Raw genomic sequence first — 23,910 nt, 5'->3', positions numbered from 1 at the left:
CAACTCATGAAGGAAGATGCTCAAATAATTGAAGTTGTCATAGGTATGGAAAAGATCTTTAAGGAAAGAATACAGTTCATCAAGGAAACAAATTCCTTGACTACAAATGATTTCTCAAAGGTGGCTAGAATAGAGTCAATGCTCATAGTTTGCTCTGATCATTTCGAGGTGCATAAAGCTAAGGTGTTGCATGTAAACATGGATAAGGAGGTCTGGAAGCAATGCATCTTACATATTGGACTCCCGTATTTTAAGTCATCTTGAATTTCTCAACAACACATCTGGAGTGGCATAACATGCGTAGTTCCATGACAAAGAAGGATAAATCAACAGCCTCCTCTGCTATGGTGGAGTCTTGATCAACTAATGGATGAGCTATCAACCAATCTGTGGCTGTTGTTTATTTAGCTTCATTTGTTTTCAAGTTAATGGTTTCTTTAACTCTAGGTTAGAGTTAAAAAGTTTTAGTTATGATGTAACAAACTATTGTCTTGGGGGCTATTTATGTAAGTAAGTAATTTTAAGTAAAGGTCTGAAAAACTATGATTTGGAGGAATAAATTTGATTTCCTTGAATTTCTCAGAACTGATATTTCTAGTATTTGAATGAAAATGTTATTTTGTTGCAATCTTTAAAATCTGTGTATTTGAAGGATTAACAATCCCTATTGTGATATATGTTGATGCATGAAATATATCATTTCATTTACCAGTTTTCTCTGTGTTTGTGGATTAATTGATTTTCACTTTATAGGTAATCTTCATTGTTGTTTGAATGACATTGATCCCCCTTGTCCTGTGAGACATGAGAGAGAATCGATCGGTACTAAACTACATTGAGTTTACTTTATTTTGGGTTTATGGAATGAACATGTGTTGAAGTAGAAGTTTGCAAGCTCTACATTTGAAATAGATCTTCAATAATGTTCTTTTGAGTCCTCATAGTGGGTAAGTGCACAAAGATGGTGGTCAAAAAGGGGGGTATAAGTGGACACTTTTTTTTCTTTCTGAAATCAGGTGAACCTGAACTTAGACACAAAGTTTGAAAGTTATTCACTCAAGATATGAAGATAATCAAAGAACAAATATTTTAGTACTCTGAATCTAGTTTCCAAGCTACTAAACTTTTTCAAAATTGGATAAGATTAAGGGGGTCAAATCATTTGTGCATGAAAAACTGACCCTATTTTTTTTTCTGAAAAAAATAACATAGTGTCTGATGTGCGCATCAAAAAAGTCATAGTTAGATTTAGTATTTTGACAAATACTTTGGCAGAAAGATAGTTAAGAGTGAGCACTAGAAGATGTGTATTTTTCTGTAATTTTTTGTTGAGTATTTTGTTTTTTATGATTTTTCCAATCGAGCACATCTTGAAAATTCAGTACCTGTTCATGCACGAAGCATAAGTTGCACTCAACAAATCGAAAATACAATTTTTTTTTTTTAAATTGTAAAGAATCAAGTGCACTACAATAATATATAACATTTTTTAAATTTGGATACGTATATCAAAAGTTATTGAAAAAATGGTGCACCTATGTCTGTGAGAACTATGGAGACACTAGTAAAAGAAATTTAATAATAATATGTTATTGTTTCAAATTGAAAAAAAATTATATGGTTAGAAATCCTAGAAGATGGGTGAAAATATGGTGCCAATTTTAGAAATACTCACTTTATGAAGTGTAAACTTGATGATGACAAAGTCGATAAACCAAGTTGATAAAATAAAACACGTCAAAAATGAGAGAAATGGAGGGAAATCAAACTTCCAATCCGTAGCTTTGTCATCCAAGCCTATTTCCAAGCCTAAAAATTCAAAAGCATGTATGGGGTACTTATGGTTTAAAAACCGCGTATGGGGTATTTATAGTGTAAGAAGCGCGTACGCGCTTGTTTCCCTTTAAACAACGTGTATGCGCTATCTTTACTATAAACAACACGTATGCGCTATTGTATAATATGATATTCTATGTATAATATGTGTATATTCATATAATATATATAATATATAATATTTGTATAGTAGGAAATTGTATATATAATATGTTTATATGCATATAATATATTAAACATATATATACACATGTAAGTGTATCATCTCTCCCTCTCAAACTCATACAAGGTCTCTCTCTCTCCCCTTCTCTCTTCCTCTATACCCCATCCCTCTTTCTCTTCTTCTCTCCCACCATACCCCACTGCAACTGTGTTTGCACTTCTATAGAAGTAAGTGAATTTAATTCTTATCTACAACTTCCTCTTTGATTTTTATCATGTATTCTCTCCCTCCCTCTACCTCTCCCTTCCCCCCATGTTCTCTCCCTCTCTCCCTCTCTCTCCCTTTCCCCTCTCCTCTCCCTCTCTCTCCCTCTCCCCTCTCCTCTCCCTCTCCCGTCTCCACTTCCTCTATCTCCCTCTCCCACCCCCCTCTTCTCTCTCTCTCTCTCTCTCTCTCCCTCCCTCTACCTCTCCCTTCCCCCATGTTCTCTCTCTCTCTCTCTCTCTCTCTCTCTCTCTCTCTCTCTCTCTCTCTCTCTCTCTCTCTCTCTCTCCCTCTTCCCTCTCTCTCTGTCTCTCTCTATCTCTCTCTCTCTCTCCCCCTCTCTCCCTCTCCTCTCTCTCTCTCTCTCTCTCTCTCTCTCTCTCCCCTTCCCTCTCCCCTCCTTCCCTCTCCGCTCTCCTCTCCCTCTCTCTCTCTCTCTCCTCTCTCTCTCTCTCTCTCTCTCTCTCCTTCCCTCTCTCCCTCTCTCTACCTTCCCTCCCCCCTCTTCTCTCCCTCTCTCCCTGCCTCTACCTCTCCCTTCCCCCCATGTTCTCTCCCTCTCCCCTCTCCTCTCCCTCTCTCTCCCTCTCCCACCCCCTCTCTCTCTCTCTATCTCTCTCTCTCTCTGGGTTAGTGCAGGATCAAGGGGGCCAAAATGTGGCGATGTGAAAAAAATAGCCTTCTTCACTCGCCTAAAAATGCGAAAATCTGTGTTGACTTTTTGCTTGGCCTAGGTGTCAGTACACCTTGGCCTAGTAATTACCTATCCAATCGGATATCTGATTTTTATTTGTAATTTTAATTTAAAAAATATATTATATGTTACATATTATATAATATATAATCTATTATTATATTATATAATAATATATATAATATGATATAATATTATATTATATATAATATAATAATGTAATATTATATTATACATAATATAATATAATATAATATAATATTATATATAATATAATATAATATTATATTATATTATATATAACATAATAATGTAATATTATATTATATATAATATTATATAATATATTATTATAATATTATATTATAATATAATATTATATTATATTATATTATAATATAATATAATATTATATTATATTATAATATAATATAATATTATATTATATTATATATTATAATTTATATAATATAATACAATACGTATTATATAATATATTATTATATTATATATGTTATATATATTATTTAAAAATAGTTTAAGTATAAAAATTGGATATATGATTTTTTGAGACTTTTATATTTTGACAGTGGCAGCTTGCAAGTCATTTTTAACTCACGGGCTGTGCGATTTCATCACAATCCGATATCCGGTTTTTTGACAAAAAATTGCTAAAAGATAGATTCAGAGGTAAGAATTTTATCGTTCTGAATCATTTTTATTATTATTTTTTTTGTTAATGTTTATTTGATTTTTCATTGAAAATATGGGTTTTTTTATGGAAACTAGGTTTTTTTAAATCAAATACCTAATTGTTTAAGTTTGTTAACTAAATTTAATTGTTTACATTCAATTAGGTAAAAAATGGGGGATAACACTGAAAACACCGACGAACCACAACTGCAACAACCAAACCCTCATTTGCCAAACCCCCCCTCAATTTAGGATTTGATTGCACAAAATTTGAATGAACTGAGGGGGATTGCAGAAGTATATCGTAGGATCCCTCGTCTAAACCAAATGTTTGATCCTCTCACATCGATCGTAAAAAGTATGGAAACCATGACTGAGAAGCACGATGCCACCCTTTTGTGGCGAGATTCTATGAGGGAAAAATATGCAGATGGCTTGTCGTATAAGGATATCAAGGATCTTGAGATATCCAAAGACAAAATCGCCTCATTGTTTGTCAATCCTCGTACTGGTCAGCCCGTAGATCCCCCCCAAAAAAACTTTCTATTAAATGGTGCACAAATGATGGGATTGTGAAAAACGTTTGGGATCATTAGTGGATGGTTTTCAACAAACCACCCAACAACAATCTTGATATCCCCTTCTATTTTATAAAAATAATGTATGCTGAGTTTGTTTTACACAAACATGTGAACTACTTTGACATCCAACCTTTCTAGGGTGTAGGTTTAGGTATGCCCCAAAATAGACCTAAGGCAGTCAGAGTAGTCCAAGGCCCGTATGTTCCCCCTCCTCCTGTTGATCCCCCACGTGCAGTGCAACATCCTGATATCATTTGTGAGGTGGCTTCACGGACCATATCGGCTATTCACTCTTTGAGTAGCCTTTTGGTTTCTCAGGCTGTGTCAGTAGCTCAGCCTACTCTTGATGGTAGCGGTGCATCCGATGGCATTGACACATCATCCTCGGCTCCACACATATGTGTGCCCCATAGTTGTGTCATGTGTGGGCACGTATGCTTGGGTCCAATAGGATAGCCCGTCGATCATCCTGTGGACAATGCAGATTATGAGGTGCATGAGATGCATGATGCACCAGATGTTATTACACAGACTAGAGGATACCCTGGGGAGTCCTCACATGCTAGAGGCGAGGAGGCACCGTCATCATACATTGATGATGTAGTGGTAAGATTTGTATTTTCATAGTTCATGTTATATTTTAATTAAATATTTATAAATTAGATAATATTAAGTACTAATTTTTATTTACATGGTCTATTTAACAGTTGATGACCGAGGATGAGTTGAGATAGATTCAAGAGGGCACCTTGTTGGCCATTTCATTTGGCCTTGATAGCTTGACGGTACATATATTATTGCACCCAGTCGTTTGTATTTTATTGTACATACATGCTCATCATTTATATTGGTATTAATTAGATTATGTAGTAACTTGCATGTATATCTTATTTTACTCTTGTAGGGCACAAGCAACATGAGTGCAGGGCAGTGTGACTTAGGATCTAGTAGTGTAGTTGGAGACAAGGGAAAGGTAATTGAATGCAAATATGACTGAATGAATAGTTTAAATAACTTATAGTGATTATACATGTCTAGACATAGATTGATAGTTTCATATACTTGTGTATATATATAGAGAATTCTTGGCTTCACATCCTTGATGACTATACCCAATATACCTGAAGAAGAAGAAGAGATGCCTCGAGTAGATGTGTGTTTATTTTATTTTTTGATTAGTAGATATAATTTATTATTATCAGTGACAATTATATCCTAATTTGTATCAATGTCATGTTTCTGAACATATGTAGGTTGTGTATGAAAATATTCAAAATATACCTCCTCTACCAAAGACATACATCAAGAGTCCTAGAAAGCTGAAGAGAAAATGTGGAGATGAGGTAAACATGAATAGTTCAATTATAGTTCATTTTTATGTTAACTTTTGGAATGTGAATTAAATAATATAACTAATATTAATTGTGGTTTGTTTTTCTTGTGCAGGATCCTTCAGAGCTGAGCAGTGTGGTGAAGAGGATCGATTTTGATGATCCATCAGTAGCTTAGGATGTTATAGATAGTTTTGGGATGCTTACATGTCTATTTGGCATGTATATTTTGTATATGGACATACATTGACGTATTTAGACATACATTTTATTTCAATTGGCATTTATGTCATATTTGTGTATGGACATACATTTGTAATCATTTGACATTTTTATATATAGAGAAGTTGATATTCGATCATATAAATTGTTGCTCATCTGTGCGTGGTGTTATCATGGAAATCTTTAATCTTCATTCCAATAATTAACAATGGTTAATAATGGCTATTTAATGAATAATACAATTCATTTAATGAACAATACAATTCATTTAATCAACAATACAATACAATTCATTCAATGAACAATACATTTCATGGACAATACAATTCATTTAATGAAAAATTCTTTATACAACTCATTATTACCCTATGCATGGTCCTATTTTACCCCCACCTCTGTCAAACGCTTGGAGTTTTATTAGGGTAGCAATTTTTCGACTGGCGAAAAAATCTTTAGTCTCACTCAATGGAATGTTGTTGCATGGCTGATTTCTTGTTCTGCTCATCGCAATGATGAACCCTTAACTCCAACATGTCCAATTAAGCATTATTACCCTATGCATGCTCCTATTTTGCCCTCCCACTCGATCAAACACTCGGGGTCGTAGCCTACTAGCGTCGTCCCTTGAGCACCCTAAGTGCTCAAAATTGTCAAACTTTAATGGGCCCTAACTTAGAATCCATGGCACCTGTGAATGTTCCATTTAAACCTACGGGGCCATGAGAGGGGTCCCTACAAAAGTCTATCTTAGTTTTTCAAGTTTCCCTACAGTTTTATTAGGGCAGCAATTTTTTGGTTGGCAAAAAAATCGTTAGTCTCACTCAATGGAATGTTGTCGCGTGGCCGATTTCTTGTTCTGCTCATCGTGATGATGAACCATTGGCTCTGACATGTCCAGTTAGGCATTACTACCCTACACATGCTCCTATTTTTTCCCCCCACTCGATCGAACGCTCGGGGTCATACCCTACCAACGTCATCCTTTGAGCACCCTAAGTGCTTAAAATTGTCAAACTTTGACAGGCCCTAACTCGGAATCAATGGCACCTGCAAACAATATGTTTGAACCTACAGGGCCATGAGAGGGGTCCCTACGAAAGCCCATCTCAGTGTTTCAAGTTGCCCTACAGTTTTATTAGGGCAGCAATTTTTTGGTTAGCGAAAAAATCGACAGTATCACTCAATGGAATGTTGTCATGTGGCTGATTTCTCCTTCTGCTCATCGTGATGATGAACTGTCAGCTCCAACATGTCCAGTTAGGCATTATTACCCTACGCATGCTCCTATTTTTCCCCCCCACTTGATCGAATGCTCGGGGTCATACCCTACCGACGTCATCCCTTGAGCGCCCTAACTGCTCAAAATTGTCAAACTTTGACAGACCCTAAATCAAAATTCATGGCACCTGCAAATGATCCATTTGAACCTACGGGGCCATGAGAGGGGTCCCTATGAAAGCCTATCTCAGTTTTTCAAGTTGCCCTACGATTTTATTAGGGCACAAATTTTTTTATTGGTGAAAAAATCATCAGTCTCACTCAGTGGAATGTTGTCGCATGGCCGATTTCTCCTTCTACTCATCATGATGACGAACCATCGGCTCTGACATGTCCAGTTATGCATTATTACCCTACACATGCTCCTATTTTGCCCCCCCACTTGATGTAACACTCGAGGTCATACCCTATGCATGTGACATCCATGAAGGGATATGAAAGGATATTTTGTAAACAATTAGAAACCTTTAATGATAATCAAGTTGAAGCCTTGAGATTTATGCAATATGGTTCAAGTCCAAAACTATACCCTAAAACCACACACTCTTCCCTCTCCCAGCATACAGTAATGAGTCACAAGTTAACATAGAATTTGGAAGGATTTGACGAGAGCATTTTGATTTTACTTACATTTTGTGTATTATAATATAGACCAATTTTCCAATGTGACATCTTCATATGAGAGAAAAGCTTCATTTTATCTCAATACAGTTGTACCTATTTCATTATTAGAAAAAATAAATAAGTTCTACACTAAACTACAATAAATAAATTAGTATCCTCTATATTATGGATTTGAATTGATGTTCTCAATTAGTTATTATTCCTACACCTCACACTCACAAGATTAATAATGAAATGACTTTTATGATTCATCAAATGCTGACAAAGTCTAATCAAAGTTCAACTTCAAGATGTATACAACATATCATATTCAACTTCAAGATGCATACAACTTACCGTATTCAAGCTCATGCCAACCATGACTATATATGTTATATGTCGATTAAAGTACAATATATGTAATAAAACCATATAGTCTTACAAAAAAGCCATCATAGACCATCTATGTCGATTAAAGTACAATTAATTTGTAATAGGGGCACACTCACATTGTGAAGTTGCAAAGCCCTATGGGAAGCATAAAAATAGAAATTTACTAATCTGACTCATACTACTATCAAAAGCATCAAAGATGCTACTGCTAGAGAACACCATGCTCCATTGTGGAGAGAATATTAGGTGCATCTGATGTCAGCATCTAAAAATGAAAGAATGTTATTCAATTGCCAAAATCTAACTGACTTTATTTTATAAACCATTAATGAATAAAAATAGACAAGGTTACTTGAGTGAATGTTTGATGACCACCTTGACTAGTCAATGTCAAATGTTTGATTCAATAGATCATCTATCATGAAAATTTCATCAACTACAGATGTGTCCTGGCCACATGCATTTGAATCATCTTCATGATAATAAACACAACAAGACCCACAATTTAATCTCATTAATGCATAAAGAAATATGTACCATCACCAAGAGAGGGCCTTGTCAACGACGAATGAGCTAGCATGAGCCTATATATTTAAGAATTGTTAGTCTACACATAAATTGCATGGATGAACATAAGTGGTGTTGCAAAAATATGTCTCTTCCAATTATATCAAGTGTACTCACTATGTGCATGCAAAAACCATGTTGCCCAAAAAAGACGTTCATTAATAGACCTGCATTTTGAACACATCCTTAATATACACGTAACAAACTTGAACATTAAGGTTTAATGATCATTGTTTGAAATGAAATGCATGATAAAAAAATAAGGCACCATTAAAGACCTACTTCTCAAGTGTGCCTGAAGGGTCATCTCTTTGTTTAAGAGTATCTAGTATTGCTTCATGATCAACAGTAGTCACTGTCCATAGCTCTTTGGTCTTCAGTTTTGCTTTATTCTTCAACAACTTGACATTTGTAGCTATAATAAGGTGTGAATACATTATAATGGTTTTGTGTCTCTCATAGTCTTCAAATGCAGGTATGCCATTCTTTCTAATCATGTATGTTCGCAACCAAGTTTCCACAACAACAACTGAACTTGTAGGATATGTGAACCCATCATCATCTGTCACTAGTTGTGTTAGCTTTTGTTTTCCCTTTACACATCATGCCAACCAATATTCTGATCTCTCTTCATTCCCTTGTGGTGCAACAACTACAAAAACATGTCCTGGCTATACAAGATCTGATAGACGATCATACTCAAGTGAATTTTCCATGTCATTGTTTAACAAGGATATTGTTTGAGATAAAGGAGTTAGATAGTGGGGAACCCACGTATCAACCCACTCACTTGAGTCGCACTAATCCCAATCACACTGAAGACAACTCTGACAAAAACAAGCCAATGCTCGTGTCCAAATGGTCCATGTACTTGCATCTAAGTTGAGAAATGAATGCATCTTTGAAGAATTTTTAATTGTTTGACAATCCAATCTACCTCCAACTGTTCCTTCCTCAACCAACCAAAAGAATCTGCTCACTGATGAATCAAGAGTACCTCCATGTGACAATGTTGAACTACACCAATCAACAATAGAATGTGCATCAGACAAATTTGCACCTGAAATCCTCAATTTCTCCTTAACTAGAGCTCTCTTCAAACATGCACCCGCTCCATCATGCTCTCCCTTCCCATGCTCTGCCTCAAAAAAACACCAAATATGAGGTATACACCTCTCCACATGCATTCTAGTCAACCAATAAAACATACGGGAATTCTTGAATTGACTTGTATAGTTATCTGACCATATTATATGTCAGTCAATTACAATATCTTTCTCATGCAAGAACTCAAAAAATTCTCCAAAGAATGTTCCACATACTCGGAGGAGTGTGATCTATCATCACTCATATAAAAATGATACTCCCTGATTATCTTCTTGTCCTCTTCTGTACTATCAGGAGCATGTCTATATGTAATGTGAACAAAAATAGCAATCTGGACTGAATTGTAGTACTGAGACTATACCTCATTCTGTGGTTGCAATGTATAGTTCTCTGCAAAATCAACCACCGATACAATAGTGCCAATTGGGAAAGAGTTCTTACACATCCTGAACTGTTGATCCAACCACTGAGACCTATGGGTGTACCTTGCATACTTGTAGAAAAGATTTTCCTTAAAATGCAAAATAAAATTAGCAATACTCACATCTCTTGAGACTAATTCACATCTAGAACCTTCACCTCCACTCTTCAAATTATATTTCACTGTCTCGTATCTTTTTTTTTCAACATAATTATTTCCAAACTCGTGTTCGCTGCCCTCATGAAAACATGAAACAAACTTTGACAACCCACCGCATTCTGAGCACTTCTCATTCAAACAATCATTTCTATAGAAATAGCAACCATCATCTCTAGGGCACAAAAATAGATCTTGCAAGTCTCTTGATGATCTTGGAAATAGCATTGCACCACACTCTTTCAACATCTCATTAGTATGCATCATAGAACGAATATGACATAAAAGTTCATGGTACATTGAAAATTCCACATGGTACTTGCAACAGCAGGTATTGCGAATCTTAAGAGGAACACAATAAAATGGTTTCAAAGATTCAAAGGCCCTTTGTGATATTTGCAAAGTTGGATGCAATTCACAAAAAGAATTGTACAACATTGTTTGGCTTGATTCCAAGAAATGTTTGGGATGCGGTGTGTAGTCTCAATTGCCGATTCTTAATTTCAAAACATCCTTTACATTCGGTGACACTCTAGAATTAGAGTGCCAAAATTGTTGAATCTCTTCCTTCACATTGTCAGTCAACTTTCTATCAACCCATGGAAGCCTCCCACCAAATGCCCATGTATCTTGTTGAAGTGGATCGTCAAGTCTTTGTCTTTGTGCAAGTGCTCTATCCAAAGTTTTATGGTTTATGTTAAAATCAACACAAGTTTGTCTCATTTGACAAGCCTTCCTCAATTGATGGCTTACTAAGGAGGTTGTAATCACTCTTCGAGCGACTCTCTTATCTCTTTCATACCCAATTCAATTAATCTATTCCCTATTCCTTTCATACCTAATTTTGTGAAGTCTCCAAATTATCAACATAAACCCCCAAGTCTTCTAGCTCAACTGTAAGATACATAGTTTCTAAGAACTTTCAACCTTGTTAGTAGCTACTTTGTCAATAGGTTCCTCAACTTTCCATCTTGAGAGCTTTCTATCTTTCAAATGACGTTAAATCAAATGGGGCTTTTCTTATATTTTTTGATTTGCTAGTATGTAATGATTTTTCTAGCTTATTACATAAATATAGAGAAAAATCAAATATTTCTTAGGTTATTGCATAAAAATAGGAAAAAAAACAACCACAAAAGATGTATAGTTACGAAGAAAGGTTTATTCATAATCTATTCCATCTTTTTATCATATCCCTTGCAACAATCCTTTCTCTATGTTTATAAAGTGAGTCATTTACGTCGTGCTTCTTTCAAAGACCATTTATAACCAATAAATTTATAATCTAGTAGAGAATCATCTAACTCCTATGTATCCTTTTTATAAAATCCTCATACTCAATTTTTATAGCTTTTCTCTACACTTCAATATTTTTATCTTTTTTAAAGAACCACCTATGGAAATGTTGATTCTATCAATAGATTCCAAGCTAGCATCTTAATTGGTTTTAGCTTGTTTCTTTTATTTGTATCAACTTTTTATTCATGTCTTGCCAATTTCATTAAGTATCACATTAGGAATTTCAAAATATCCATTTGTTGATACTTGATTAATGTTTTCCATGTCATCATCTAAAGTATCTTTCTAGAATTTAGTCATTTTAATTTCTGTTGTTGAGAAAACAATTCAAGAGTTATCCTTAAGAGGATTAACAAGATATAATTCTATCGATAACTTAAGGATAAAATTAAAAAAATAATCTCAAAAGAATATTAGATGACTCCTTCAAATCCTTATTTATAGATCCTAGATTATCTATTGATCAAGTAAATCCAAATATTGCATAGACCATTAGATATATGTTGAATGTGAATCAAGGAGTATCATAACATAATGACCAACATTGTTAGTCCATCAAATGTTGCAACTTTATTCTAATAATTCACTCTTTATATGATATTCATTATTATTACCAAAAGATGAAGATTCTAGAATAGTAGTTTTAAAATTTTATGTGTGTAGAGATACGAAGTTGTAGTAAATCATTTCAAATTATATAAGAGTGAAGGTGTGTAAAACCACAAAAATTAATAAACATAGGGTATTATATAAATGCTTTTTTTTGTGGTCATAATTTAATTTTATTAGGAAAATATTTGATCTAATTGAAAAGATTGGTAAAAGAGAAAAGAAAGAAGATAAAAACTTAATTTTTTAAAAGAATGTTTTGTAAGAAAATTTGCAGAAAATTAGAAATAAAAATGAAGAATTAGAAGAGGAAAGTAGGTCATAGAAGAGATCAATATAAAAATTGAGAAAAGAAAATATTGAAGCATATGTAAAGGGAAATCAATTTTTAAATTCTATGCAATGAATACTATTATACAAATGATTTTTTTATTTAATTAATGAGTCATGAGATGAAGTGTGCAAAATCAATATGACAAAGTAATAATGCTACAAAAGAGGAATACAACTTCAACATATGTTAGATGCTTCGCATACAACTGTTCATGTTATTGTTCTCATTATAATATTCATGTATATGTTGCTAACAGATAGTGAGTCTCTTCAATAGGACCCTTATCCATTGTATCTTGCTCCACAAGCGCTTTCCAAGACTACTAAGATTCCTTGGGCAATTAGATTTAAAATAAATATTGTAATATATTTTTCATATTGTGTGAGTTAAGTCTTACCATGTGTTTCTACTCCTTGGGATTTTCACATAAAATTCTTGGTGTTATTGTGTGGTGCATGCCTTTTTTTCAGTTTTTCTTTTCGAAAATCTAAATTCATTTCAAAATATATTCAAGAGATTTTCAAGCTCTTGGAAATCATGAGAATAATTTCACTCACCACCAAAGAAGCTTCTATTACTAATAATTTATCATTATTTCTTCATTAGGCACACATCACCTCATTGTATTTGGGAAAAAAGTGATAAGTCATTAACATGAAAAACTATCATTTATCTTTGATTTAATAATAAGCTTCATATGTCATTAACCTTGTTCAATATTCATAATATTGTCTTGTCCAAATAGCCATGTCATTTCAATAGTGGATTTTATAACCTTGTTCAATATTCATAATATTGTCTTGTCCAAATAGCCATGTCATTTCAATAGTGGATTTTATAGAAACTTTCATTGAATTCTAGGATATCCTTTGTTTGGGTTTAGACATGTATCTTTTTCTTGTATTCTTTATTGTGTCACTATGAAAGTTGCTGTTTATTTGAATATTATCGTACATGGCATAAATGTTAATTTGCAGATTGTCATTTGTGCCCTTGAAACATAGCTTTCTGTAAAATACAACCCTTGTACTATTACAACTTGCTTTGAATTTTCTTATCTTTGGTAGAACATAATGACACCATTTCAATATCTTTTGTTTATATCCATCATAGCTATAATTTTGTATTCTCTCAATGGTATTATGACTTGCAATCTATGAATAAAATTTGTCCTCTTTGATATTAAAATTCATTGTCTTAATTCTTGATAAGATTCATACCTTTTTTGTACTATTCACTTCATCTTCGTCCATGAGACTGTCTTCTAAAATGTCATTCCTACATTATTTGTAGCATTTTTTAGAGGCTTGTGGGTTTGTATAAGTCTTAGATGTGTGAAGATCCTTGCACAAAACCCTTATTTCTCTCATCTATCTTATATTGCTTCTTTATTTGACACTTATTAAGATCTCCTTTGCATTACCCTAACAGGCCTATAGTAGGTTGCTTTCTTACACCTCATTTACTTATTTTCACTAAGGTTTGTACCCATGTTGAACTCTCAACTCAACAACCTAGTGAAACATGGGAAGACCTCTCAAACTAAGGGCTTTGATAATTAGAAGCAATTATCTAGAGAGGGTTGATTCCTAGGTATAATCACTTGAACTAGACTAAGCACTACTGTATACCTAGAAAAAAGGATGGAAATATGCAATGAAACTAGGACTAAAATGGTGATGCACCAAAATGGTTCACAAACCTATACTTCTATTTTGGACATAAAATATGATTATCTTCTCAAACCAAAACATAGAAAACTAAAAAATACTTATGTACTTAAAAATATACTGATTAATAAGTACTTTGAAAGCACTAAGATGAACATTTGGAAGGAGGTTACAAAAATCATAATCTAAAAAAGTAAAGATCTTTCCACATAAAGGAAATAAAAATAATACAAAAATGAAAGAGAAAAAATGTCATCATAAGATTGCATCAACCATCTTCAATAATCATGCACAATTAAAATATTGTAAGGAGTGAAAAGCTATATTTAAATTTTTAAAGGTGTTACAATAATTTGTAGAAAACTGAAAAAGTTTTCTTCTCATTGAGAAACTGAGTTACAATACCATAAGCATGAAAGAACTTTGTTTCATGTTACAATATTTTACCAAAATGCAAGAGCTAACCTTAAAAAGAAGCCTAATGTTGATCTTTATAGTTGCAATGATTTCCTACAATAAATTCATGAGCATGTGTTGAGAGAAAAGACAATAAAAGGCCAATGTTACAGTACATGCTTGGTCAAATATCCTTGGGTGTCAAACCGATGTGTGGCTACTTTTGAGGCCCAAAAATGATCCAAATTGATGGTTTTCATGCAGAAGTCCCCTAATTTGACCCATCCACTGATGGTTCCCCTCAACTAGCTCGTAGACACTCTCAAATAGCTTCAATTGTATAAACAATGCCTACAACATCTCCTCTACTACTATCGAAGTCATCAAACTACCCAATCTTGTCTTCACTTGATCCATAGCTTACTTTTACTTCTTTATAATTTTGTCCAAGAAATTTCCATGGTTATAGGGCATGTAGTTTTTATCATTTTGAAGGTTGAAAATTATCTTGGGTGGATGGAAAGTAATAAAGCCATATAAGGCCTTCAAAACTACTTCATTTTGTTTTGATTAATAAAAGTGAGATAGGCCCACGCCATTACATATCTGCAAAGTGACACTAAGAGCACATGAGGGATGTGAAACCAGAAAAAATCCCCTATCAAAACACAAAAAAAACCCAACAAGGTGAATAGAGAGCCGACAATGTAATTAAAAAACCAACATACATAAAAAAACTAGGTCCACTAAAACACTAAAAAACTATCCAAAACAGACATAAAGAGATGGTCTACTACATGGGGGTAACCTTGTCCTAGCAATATTGGCACAAACTAAGCACTTTATGAGAATGGACATAAAGATAGAAAAAGAATAACACCCCTAGTAAGGTTTTTAGTTTAAAAAAGTATGAAAACATTTTGAATGCTAATGCGTTTAGCCTTTTGCTACTTATTTTCACCTGGATATATAAATAATATATAAAATTATAATCTATATTTTCCCTTTGCCTTTTATCTTTCTTATAATTTAGGATATATTCTATGTATATATTGGAAGGATGTTTAAGAATGGTTTCAAATCTCTAGGAGTCATAATGTAGATTTTGGATTTTAGGAGATGTTATAGTTTTTCATACTTAGTCAAATTTTAGTAATAATTAGACTCATATAATCATTCTCTTTCTATCTTTCTATCACATGCTCCTTGTCTCCCAAAGCTCTAGACCATTATGTTTTTCTATCTCTTTCCTTCTCCTCCCTCTCTACATCTCTCTATCTCACTTTCTCCTCTCTTCCGAAGATCTAGATATTATGATTGGTCATGCTTATTCAAAATTTCCATAATCACTAAGCTCCTATTATCATTCTCTCTCTATCTCTATTTCACTCTTTTTGCCTCCTTGATTTCTAGACCTATCTCTCTTCCTATCACTCTCCCTCTCTCCCCAATCTCTCTATTTCACTTTCTACTTTTTCTCCAAGCTCTAAACCTACCTCTCCCACCCTTCTATGTATCTCCCCTCTCTTCTCTACCTACCTCATACACATTATCTCCTATCTATCTCACCTCTCTCCCCCTCCCCACCTCTCTATCCTTCTCTCTCTATAGTTATCTCTATCTCCTCTCTCCATATCCCTACATGCATCCCCTCTCCCTCCCTACCTTTATTTCTCTACATACCTCTCCCTCTCTCTCCCTTTCTATATTCCCCATTCTTCCATGCCCTCCCTCTACTTATCTCATTGTCACCCTTTCTGTCTATACTTACCTCTATCTCCCCTCTCCCTCTCTCCATACTCTCTCTCTCTCTCTCTCTCTCTCTCTCCCTCTCTCTCTCTCTCTCTCTCTCTCCTTTACTTCTATTTATATCAATCTCTTTGTCTCTCTTGAGCTTTATCTCTATCACTCTTCCTCTCTCTCCTCTCTCTACCTCTCTCTATCTCACTCTCTCCTCTTCACCCCAAGATATAGACTCATATTAGTGCCTCTATCTCACCCTTCACCCTCTAGTCTCTTTTTATCTCTCTTTCTCTCTGTCTGTAAACATACCTCCCTCTCACTCCCTTCCTACCTCTATTTTTCTACATAGATATACTTCACTCTTTCCCTACCTCCCTATATTTCTCTACATAAACATCCATCACACCCTCACTCCTTCTCTCTCTCCACCACTCTACTTATCCATCTATCTCCACTCATTATCTCCCCACCCCTTTCTCTATCTATCTATCTATGTATCTATCTTCCCTCTTAGTATCTTTATCTCCTCTCTCCCCCTCTCTACCTACTTCTCTTTCCATTCCTCTCTACCATTATCTCCCCTAAATCTCTACCTCCTCCTTTCCATAGTACGATTCATCTAACCTCACTCTCTTTCTCTCTACCTCTCCCCCCCCCTCTCTCTCTCTACCCCCCCTCTCTTTGAATACCTCTCCTTCCCTCCCTCTCTCCAACTCTCCCCTCTACTTTTGTCTATCTCACCTCTCTATCTTTCTCTTCCCTCTCGACTTCTCTCTATCTATTTTGCCCCTCTCAACTTATCTCTTTCTCCCCTCTCCCTCTCTCTTTCTCAATAGATGTCTCCCTCCTTGCAAGACCACTATTTCTATCACTTCCTCTATCTCCTAGACCTTCCCTTGTGACTTCTATCAATAACACCCTTACTATCTCTTTCTCAACATACATCTCCCTGCCTCCCTACCTATTTATCTACCTCTCTCTCTTTCCTTTTCTCTCTAGTTATCTCTATCTACCTATCACTCCCTCAGTCCCACGTACTCTATTTATCTACATACCTCTCTCTCCATCCTTCTAGTCTCTAGGCACTCTCCTAATTTAATCTCCTTAGATTATTTTTTTTATCAAAGTAGATAGATATATTTTTATTCCTATGCACTTAGTGACTCATTCTTCTTGTTCATTGTCTGGGCTCTATACGCCTTGAACAATGTCTTTTTTCAATCTAGCTCTTGGCCTACTAGCACAGTGTGTTATACTATGAATGAGATATGAATACCAAACTATCAACATAGTTCATTTTGACTATCATTGTTTCAAATACAATGCCATTACTCTCTCTTGCATTGTATAACTCTCCTATCCATGGCAGCCCTCTACACTATCCTTTATGACAGTCCTTTACTCTTTATTGCTATCACTGCCTTTATTATAATATCGGTCTTGCCATAGATGTCCCGAGTTTGCAAAAGGTGATAGGCAATGTAATAGGCCATATATGGTGTAGAATTTGACAAAGACTCAACAAGGAATTGTTCATCCCAACGTACTCTTGTTCCAAGACGAAATGATCTAGAGTAGGCCCACTGATTAAGCCAACTTAGTGTATATTCAAATCCATGCCTTGCTTCACCAGAGTAATGTTAAAAGAAAAGACAAATTGGGAACGCACAAATTATACACAACACAATATTTAACGTGGTTCACCAATTTGGCTACATCCATCAGGAAGCAGAGCAGAGATCCTTTTATTATTATTGCAGCTTACATACATAGGGCTTTGCCCTCATATTTATACAATAATCTTGAACAGAAGACGAAGGGACAAAGATGGAGAAGAGGAAATGAAGATTTAGACTTCACATCCCAACAAGTAAAGCTCCATCTTGGTGAAACGTTCTTTAGTCTTAGTTCTCCAACCCTTTTCTCAGGTTCACTCTACACAACTGCTTCCTCCGACTCTTAAAATCTTTTTCTAACCAGAGGTTTTTCTTCTTGAAATTTCGTGTCATTGTTCTGTTATTGCTTGCTTCTTCATGCCATAGGAAATTTTAACGACATTTCTTGATGAACATTTATAGGGGGTAAGCACTGATGTCTTTGCTATCTAAGACAGTCCCCTTTTATTCATGACAGTCCCATCTGCATGTTATGACCTGCTACTTCATCGCCTGATCCTCATGTTTCCAGTCTGTCATATATTTTTGTAGGTTACTGTCTATAAGAACAGTTATGCTGTGGACTTGAAGACTATCATCCACCCTTTGTAGCTATCATAGTCTTCCACCTTTTAGCACTATCTTCTTCTTGAAGAATTTTGCTTTAATAGTCTTTTACGTTGTTAATGAGTTTTCAGATCTTGCCATCTTTGCCCTTCAACAGTCACACGATTGTGATACTCAATGCTTGGGAAGAGTAGACCCTTATTTTGATTCAAAAATTAAAGATGGACATGGGATAACTATGCTTCATTACAACCTTCAAATAAAGCCAGCTTAATCACTATCATAAGGCTGACTTGTTAGATCATACCATACTTTTTCTTCGCGTTATGGCTCTTTCTCCTCTCTTAAGTTTTTAAGTAACCTACCCTCAATCATACTTCACTCACTTTTGGTGGAAAAGTCATACCAAAATTTCGCTATGAAATACTTCAAATCTTAAGTAGAAACTTTTCTACGCTTTTATCCTTGCGAGTTCCATAAAAATGACTCGGGCATTGAGTTTGTTAGGACTGTGGTTGCATTATCAAAGAGCCCTAAGACCATTCCACTCCATGATGGTGGATGCCTACACGATACCTTCCTCACTCACTGGGATAATCTCTGCTGAATGTAGTGAACTTTAATTTTAAGTACTGTTGTTATTGATCTTTAGAAATTGATATTTTGATGAACTTCTTTAACACTTCAGCACCTATCCTACTCTCTTTCTATGTTGCTCATTGTCACTTACACAGTGACGCCCCCTTCACTTTTGACTGTCATTTTTATAGTGTTATGACTGCCCCTTTGAAAACAAGGGCTGCAAGCAGCGAAGTTCCTGCCCGAAGTTTTTGTTTGTGTTTGCTGTATGCATAGATTTGTAAGTTAGATGCTGCTTGGTTTGTGTCAATTGAAATAATTATTTTGAACTGTTTGGATTGCAAGATTCTGGCCATCCCCATCCTACTTTCTATCATTCCATTTATTCAAAACCATATAATTAATCTGTCATTCCTTACACAAGCATAATTACAGACAAATAGGGATAAATTTGATAGACTTAGTTAACAGAGCTTTGCATTAACTCCATTACTAACAATGTGATTCTCTTCCTTCCACTTGAGGTAAAACTTTGTAAAGCTCCTACAAAAAGTAGGGGAAGCAAATGAAAGACCTCCAATGACAATTAATGATCAAAAGCATAAAAGCACCCAATCAACTTTTGCAATCACAGTGATAGATAAAGGAGTAATGATGAAGGCATAACCCATGGGCATAGAGCACCTAAAGCCATAGGGACTTGGCTCAAATAACATATTTTAATTAAACATTATTTCATTTGAATGATTCTATGCAGCTTTTAAGACTGTCAGGAGATATCATAATCTTTTTTTCAATGATCTGGATGAGTTTTAAAGTTAATATATGGGAACTCCAAGACTACTTTCCAAAGATTGGATCATTAGGGGACCCAATCGAAGAAGCTGGCTAAGTTTGGTAGTTCTTACTGTAAAAGGTTGTGGGATATCCTAAAGTATAGCAATCTCCCCAATCAAATTTGGAGCTCCTTCTTTTTCTAGAAACTGTAAAAGAACTAAAAAGATTGTTAAGCAGATCTTTGCACTAGGAAAATAAATGTAATGAATGAATCGCTTTCAGTTCAATTAATGAACTATCTGTAAACTTAAAGCAATGGGTAATGCTTGCCCTCTCACCTGTTCGCTTCCATTTGCATGTGTGAATATATTCTGTAAATAGACAGTTGAGAGTTTAATGTCGATGTTAAAAGTGTTGAGATGGATATGATAGGAACTATTCTAGTAATAGATTGCTAAATGTAGAAATGTAGAAAAGAGTTTAAATGTTTTACATACCACTGTTCCAGAAACAATTATGTAAAAATCCCTAGGAATCTGATTCTTTAAAATGATATCTACATTTGGTGGAAAGTATTCTCCTTTCATCTCTGCAACCTTCAGGCATGAAAAGATGATCTCTACGAAGTTCTTCAGCTTTAATCATTTAATTTTCTATTAAGTCTACAAATAATTATAAAAGATAATGGATTGAATACAATTTTTTAATTGCATTCTAAACAAAACCAAAAAAATACATATTATACAAAAGTTCAGTAATCAGAATTAAATATAAAATTAAGTGAATACAAAATCTATATTAGGAATGCTGCTATGAAAAATCATGTGTGGCATTGTAGAGAAAACTCACAAATTGCAAAAGCATATTTCTTGAAACTCCTTTGAATATGTAAGTGTTTTCAACGGTTGGTAGAAAGAGATGGTGATAGATGTTAGAACGGAGGGCTTTAGGTAGGCCTGCCAAAGTGTCCTGCTGAAGTTCTCTTGTCTTGAAGTTGAGCCGCAGCTGTGCCATCATTTGCAGCTTTATCCATTCTGGTAAATGGGGTTTTGCAGCATATTTTGAAGCCTCATCAATTGTATCCCTCTACCAAAATGTTCAACGAAGCATAAATCTAAATTCAAAAGGAAAGAAAGGTTTAACAGAAAACAAAACATACATAAAATTTAGGGTAAACATTGCTTACAAGCATAAACGTCTTCATTGCGCTGTGTACAAGAAGGGTAGTCATATTTCCTATCAAGTAGGCTGTGAAACCCATATTGAAGAACAAGTAAAATATAGTAAACAGTTTCTCCCTAGTGTTGACTGCGTGTAGATCTCCATACCCAACAGTTGTTACAGTGGTAATTGCCCAATATATGGAAGCCACATATCCCCTCCATATACTTTTTTCTTTAAAATTAGGGATAGTGCTCTCAAGCCAGGTGTTTCCCCTATTTGAGTAATGCGCTGCAAGCCAATAGTAAAAACAAGCAGCACTGTGTACAACAAATAATGTAACCTGCAATTACTTGAGTTCTAAGAAAATCAATAAATTTACAATTAACTTGTTCTGGTGCAAAATTTAATGTTTGCCATAGAGACTTACAGAAATGAGCTTTACAATCCTCATCCAAAAATAGTTGAACCGGATATCCTTTTCAAGCCTGAAATATAATTATTGTTATATATAAATGTTTTGTTAGAAGAGAACACAATTTCTATTGTTATTCAGAGATCTATTGTCCATAGATCAGTTAATCCCAACATTGATGACAATTGTTTTCAGAGCTATATTAAATCATTTTACATGGTATATGGAAAAATGAAAGGGATTTGTAGAGTATGAAATTGAAGGATAATAACTTATTTTCTAAGTACAAAGGGATTCAAGAAAACCCACTTGGTGAAGAGCTCGCTCACTCTTCTTAATCACCACAGGCGCAACATATTAAGAAAAATAAATATCTCATTGTTTGCATTTCCATTTTCTGTGAAAGCAAGATAAATTATCTGAAATGGAATTGTTGAGGCCAAATCCAATATAAACCCTCTGCAAACATATCTGCCTCAACATACCACAATCATAAAACCAGGGTAAGAAAATAATAGATTGCATCTCTTAGTTTGAGAGATCTATGATAAAGATTAAACAATATTTGAGAAAGGTTATTTACTGAAGTGCAATTTTCTTGAAATCTTCGACAAGCAAGTATGTTGTCATGTCGAGGTAAGCCACAAAGAAGGTGACGACGATGTCGATGGCAAACAAGGCATTAACAATATTGTCGACATAAAACAGCGGACCCTTGTTAACCTTCCTAAATGCAAACTCAAATGGTGAAACCCACGCTGTATACACCACCAATACAATCAGCCAATTCTGCCACCACCTGTATATCACAACTAGAATTTGATATAAAGCATATTTTTAACTAGTACAAATAGTTCCAAGATCTGCATTTTTATGGCATATTTGATTTGAAGGAACAAAAAGTTCTTAGAAGCTTGCAGAAAAGAGACTTTTGGAATCTGGAACAAAAAACATACTGATTCACCAATTTTATTGCAATCCCTGCACAAGTTAAAGCTTTTCAATCACACAAATTCACTTTTTAATGAAATTGAAAGATTTTTGCTGTCAGCCCAACAGCTGATTTGGGAAGACTGGTTGGTTGTGGATGGAGCAGCCTCATTAATATTTTTCAGTCCCAAGAGAATTACAAAGCTGTGTGATTTCTTACAGATCTAAGAAATTTTGGAAAATATATTTACCCATAATGGCGATGATAAGGTGGGATGATCCATTTGCGAAAATGAGTAGAAGGTATATCAGGCGAGCTTCCAACTGCAGGTAGAATGCCGCTTGAAACTGAAGCAAACACAGAAATTGAGCACTTGGGTTTTCTTCTTGATGCATATTCTTCTTCCATTCTTTGTGTATCTTCTGTGTGTTCCAACAAATTTCATTTCATGGGCCTTGGCTGCTGATCTATTGAATATTATTCCCATGAACTCAGCAATTGCTCTATTATTGGAGCTTGTAATTGACTTTGGCATACCGGAGGTTCATAACCGATAAAGGGATTGAACTACAGAGACGTCATCGAGAGTTGCGAATCCTGGATATGCATCATTGCAGCCTCCCAAGAACTGTGTTATGCCAAATTAGGGCATCTGACTTCCTCACAGATTGTGTACAATTTCAATTCTCTTAACTTAGTCTGTCTTATTCCAAGTGCGTGGAAAACCCCTACTATTTTGAGGGGGTGAATGCAAACACCATAGCATGTTCACCATATGAATGCAAGGGCTCAACACTTATCCAGGTTGGCTAGAGGAACTGGAATATCCTGAAGCAGGATGTATATCACCTGAAATCGACCATGGAGCAGATATGTCCGGGAGATATGAATACTCAGGCAAGAGGACACATCATTCAGTAGTTTTGAACAACTGTATTTTCCCTCCTTAAAAATCTGCACCAGAAAATGTGTTTACAGTATTTGCTTCCACACAAGGTTTGCATGCACGACACCGCATTGCATGGCTTTCCAAATGCATTTTTCCAGGTTCAAGCTACCGTCGGGAACTCTGCTTTGACGCTGTGCAGCTGCCTCTGGAGACGTGCGTTCTCTCCCGTTGAGAACTGTGCGATCCCCTGCAAACTCCTGCAAACCGCCATCATATCCAATATGTAAATGCCAAAAAAATTTAAGGTGATAATTCGCATAAACAATATGCATCTTTACCTGGCAGGAACTAAGAAAATAAGAAAGCTTTGCAACAAAACAATTTATGATTGGTTGCCTATGGTTGGATTAATAACGCGTTAAGAAAAACTGCCTCCGCTATAGTTTCCTGCGGGCAGGAACTAACAATCATGACCATGCTATGTCTTGCTTATGCTGGTGGTTCCTCTACTTCACAATCTATTGACTGTCATGTGCCTTTCTACTCACTGTGACTTCTTTAAGTGCTGTCCATTCT

The 23,910-nt window shown here is 35.1% G+C and overlaps 1 pseudogene; it reads right to left on the bottom strand.

Moving 5' to 3' along the window:
• Nucleotides 1-19,756: 19,756 nt before the first annotated feature.
• LOC131855842 (potassium channel KAT1-like) lies at nucleotides 19,757-23,405 on the bottom strand (annotated as a pseudogene).
• Between the last annotated feature and the right edge of the window lie 505 nt (nucleotides 23,406-23,910).

The sequence above is a fragment of the Cryptomeria japonica genome, chromosome 6, assembly GCF_030272615.1.
Source record: "Cryptomeria japonica chromosome 6, Sugi_1.0, whole genome shotgun sequence".
Taxonomy (NCBI): Eukaryota; Viridiplantae; Streptophyta; class Pinopsida; order Cupressales; family Cupressaceae; genus Cryptomeria; species Cryptomeria japonica.
Note: the sequence above shows the minus strand (reverse complement) of the source record. Positions and strands in the feature narration are given on the sequence as shown.